This window comes from Austrofundulus limnaeus, unplaced genomic scaffold (genome assembly GCF_001266775.1).
Source record: "Austrofundulus limnaeus strain Quisiro unplaced genomic scaffold, Austrofundulus_limnaeus-1.0 Scaffold117, whole genome shotgun sequence".
NCBI classification, from domain to species: Eukaryota; Metazoa; Chordata; class Actinopteri; order Cyprinodontiformes; family Rivulidae; genus Austrofundulus; species Austrofundulus limnaeus.
In genome coordinates this window covers 1,262,127-1,266,090 of record NW_013952519.1, presented here as the reverse complement: position 1 = coordinate 1,266,090, position 3,964 = coordinate 1,262,127, and the positions used below count along the sequence as shown (strand labels likewise).

Sequence of the window (3,964 nt, the reverse complement as noted above, 5' to 3'; positions counted from 1 at the left end):
CTGGTGTCATTGATTAATGTTCGGCCGGGCTTGTTGTGGTTTCTCTGAGTTCCTAGGTTAAAAAACCGAACACCTTATTCATACATTTTTAAATATAATTTTACCCTGTGTGAATTGCCTGTCACTTTGCTGCTGATGCACCTAATTTTCTCCACTGAGACACAATAAAGACGATTTCTATTCTTATTCATTTATACTTTTATTAATATGCCATTTGTCTGTCTTTGTTAAAGTTTGAGTTTATTTCAAGCCATATATAAATAAAGTAAAAGAAAGAATAAAAAGAAGAAAAAACACATATACCCGTTAACAGGAGAAAAAGGAAGAAACAAAAAATGTATGTACTGTATTCATCCACACATACATAAATATGTACAGTAGGCCCTACATATTCAGTGAGGATAGGACACGGGATCCAATTCATGTTTTATAAATACTTATAGTCTTTGTTAAATAACATAAGACAAAGTATTTCAGCATGAAAGCTCAGAATTTTCATTTGTGACAGTGTTCTGTATCATAACTACATCTCTGCCGTTTGTAACAAACCAAACTGTGTGAAAATCGGGTAAAAAATCAGGGAGCTATTATTTTAGATGGGGACCCATCCAAGATGGCGGCTGCAGTGAAACGTTACGGTCTCTAAGTTTTTGCTATGATGTCTATGTAGTAATATTTCCACCAAATGCTACGTAAATCTGTGATGTTTTGACTAGTCAGAATTATTATTTAAGATATCTTGAATGTCATTTTGACTAGTCAAAATGTTAATTCAAGATATCTTGAATAGAAAAGCCCTCTAGATGAAAACATTTTCAAGATATCTTAAATTCATTTAGAGATATCTTAAAATGAATTTTGACTAGTCATAATTACAGATCTAGATATCTCCAATTTAGTTTTGACTAGTCTGTCATTGAATTTGAACTAGTCACATTTTTATTTGTGATTTCTAAAAGCACAGATAAGACAAGACAAGACAAGACAATACAAGACAAGACAAGATAAGATAATCTTTATTGTCATTGCACAGTCATACTTTGTGTAATAGTGTAACGAAATTGTAGTGTTGTCCCAATGCGGTGCCCATACTAAAATACAAAGAAAAGAAGATAATATAAATATAATAAAAGTTATTGTGATAATCTTAAGGTAATCTTAAATCTTAAGGTAAGGCTTATCTTATGGTAAGGTGATTATCTTAAATAATGATGTCATTTAAGATATCTTTAATTGGAATTATGACTAGTCAGAACTAAAAGAGAGATATCTCGAAAGCAACTAGTGACAAGTCAAAACTAACTTAGAGATATCTCGAATTGTATTTTTGACTAGTCAAAATTCCTTTTAAGATATCTTGAAGCCTCAGTAGAACAAAATGGTAAATCTGATGTCATTTATACTAGTCAAAATGTAATTAGAAATATCTCAAATAAGTATTTTGACTATAATATAATTAGAGATATCTTAAATAACAAATATAACTAGTCATAATTCAATTTCAGATATCTGGAATGGAAGTGTTGTGAATTCAATTTTATGCTAAAATTGCTTGCCATAGACTTGAAACAATTCATCACCGGTGTGACGTAACAAGGCCTCTTTTGAAGTAATCACGTGATCATCAGCATGCTGAAGCAGAGCTCCAAAACACCATTCTTGGGACACTTCTCACTTCTGATTCATTTACTGGAAACAGAGTCGAGCAGGAGGTGCTGAGCATAACATCGCTACTGATGAGGTAACTATATGGAAATTTTTATTTTAAATGAAATTATAGTTTTCAAAAAACACAAGTTATAGCAGACTACTGCAGATTGAGCTGAATGTCTGATAGATGAAAGTCAGCACTGAGTTTAGCCGGCTCAGCCTTCATGTCATTAAAACCTTCTCGAGGGAAACCTGAGATATTTTGTTCTTGTGGTATTACATAACATCATAAACTCTTTGAGGCGCTGCAGCTGTACTTCTTCCAAGTACACCTCAAATAAAAGGGAAGGTGTGTTTACTAGAACACAAGTAGATGAACACAAAGCTGTGAAACTCAAGAGGAACGTCTAATAACGGCTCTGGGGTTTTCATGAATACCTTTGTTGCAGTTGTGTAATCAGGAAGCAGGTTCTGATCTGAAAGTTGTCATTTTTTTTTTACAGAAAACACCTAAACGTTCTTTAAAAAAAACATTCTTTGTACAGAAACTAGGCATGTATTAAGTTCGCTTTGAGCTGTAGGACTATTTATTTTTCATTCTCTGAGAGTTGTGAACCATCATATCGAAATGGGGGATAAGTCAAATTTGGTCAAAATGACCTAATACATTTTCAGATTCCTGGCTTTAAAAGTTACATTTTAATACCTGGATCATCCTGAAATCATAAGCAGATCCAAAGATATGACTTAATTTGTCTTTTAGGTTATGATGATATGTTAATATTTGGTCTGAATTCTAATTTTATGTAATTTTAATGAGGATTTTTTGATGGCATTGTAAAGAGGAAATCTCAAATATAATGTGAATATTGAGATTTCCCAGCTGGGAAGAAAAAAAAACTGCTATCTCACAGGAAAAATCTAAAAATTTGTTGCTCAAAAAATAGCTTCAGGTTTTTTTTTTGGATAATATTTCAGACAATTCTTTAAACTGATACACTGAGAAGGCATTTATTCATTATATTTTGACAAAATGTAATTTTTGCAAAGGTTTTAATCAAAACCCCTTATCTGCCTATTTCTCCACATCCCACTTTTAGACTTAATCCTCATTTCAATGATGGGTCACATTTTAGTTGAGCTTAATTTGAAATTTAATAAAAGTTAAAGGAAATCTCAAATGGCATGAAGTCTGGAAGGGTTAAGCAGAAGTTTCAGAAGAGTGAAAGAAAAGTCTACTGACTTCACATTTCTTGTCAGAATCTCTTTCAGAGATGTACCGACTGACCCTGGTGACACTTGCAGCGTTGCTCTGCAAATCTTTGGTAAATGGAGGGAAAGTCTTGGTGTTCCCTGTAGATGGAAGCCACTGGGTCAACATGAACATTATGATTGAAGAGCTTCACGCCAGAGGCCATGAAGTGACCGTGATGCGTCCTTCAGACTCCTGGTACATCAAGGAAGACTCTCCTCACTACAAATCCATCACTATTTCTTCTTCAGCTCTTTCAGATGTGGACTTTCAGGCATTTATCACAAGAACTCTGATTCTGCGACGCCAAGGATTTACGTTTTGGAATCAGATGTCTCTAGAGCAAGATAGGATGAATCATTTCTACCTGTTAAATAAGCGGTTGCTTGACATTGTGGAACAGATTTTTGAGGATGCAAAGCTGATGCAGAGTCTTCGTGATACTAAATTTGATCTGATGCTCACTGATCCTGCATTTGGTGGAGGAGTCTTTCTAGGTCACCGTTTGGGTCTTCCTCTTGTCTTTAATGTCAGGTGGACTATTCAGGGTGAGGCGCATCAAGCAATCGCACCTTCCCCACTTTCCTATGTCCCTATAACATTAGCAGATCTAACTGATAAGATGACATTTACTCAAAGGATCAAGAATTTCATGTTCTACATCATGACTCGTTTACACAATTGGTATGCTGTAGATCCAAACTACAAACCCTTTGTCCGGCGTCATTTTGGCAGTGACATCCATTACATGGACCTGTTTAAGGCAGCTGATATCTGGTTGATGAGAAATGATTTCACATTTGAGTTTCCTCGACCTACCATGCCAAACATCGTATACATTTCAGGATTTCAGTGCAAACCCTCCAAACCTCTCCCTAAAGATCTGGAGGACTTTGTACAGAGCTCTGGGGAACATGGGGTCATTGTGATGACTCTGGGGACTCTGGTGGAAAAACTTCCTGAGGATGTCACTGAGGACATCGCTGCTGCTTTTGCAGAACTTCCTCAGAAGGTCATCTGGAGGCACAAAGGCAAGAAGCCATCCACCCTTGGCAACAATAC

At 35.5% G+C, this 3,964-nt stretch overlaps 2 protein-coding genes and 1 pseudogene across 3 annotated transcripts in view; 2 read left to right on the top strand and 1 right to left on the bottom strand.

The window, feature by feature from the left end:
• Positions 1–3,964, bottom strand: part of sh2d3cb (SH2 domain containing 3Cb) — a 55,870-nt gene that overhangs the window by 12,549 nt on the left and 39,357 nt on the right. The window lies entirely within an intron of this gene.
• Positions 1–3,964, top strand: part of LOC106521878 (UDP-glucuronosyltransferase 2C1) — a gene marked incomplete in the record, with an annotated part of 29,302 nt that overhangs the window by 1,585 nt on the left and 23,753 nt on the right.
• On the top strand, positions 1,616–3,959 carry LOC106521879 (UDP-glucuronosyltransferase 2B31 pseudogene; annotated as a pseudogene).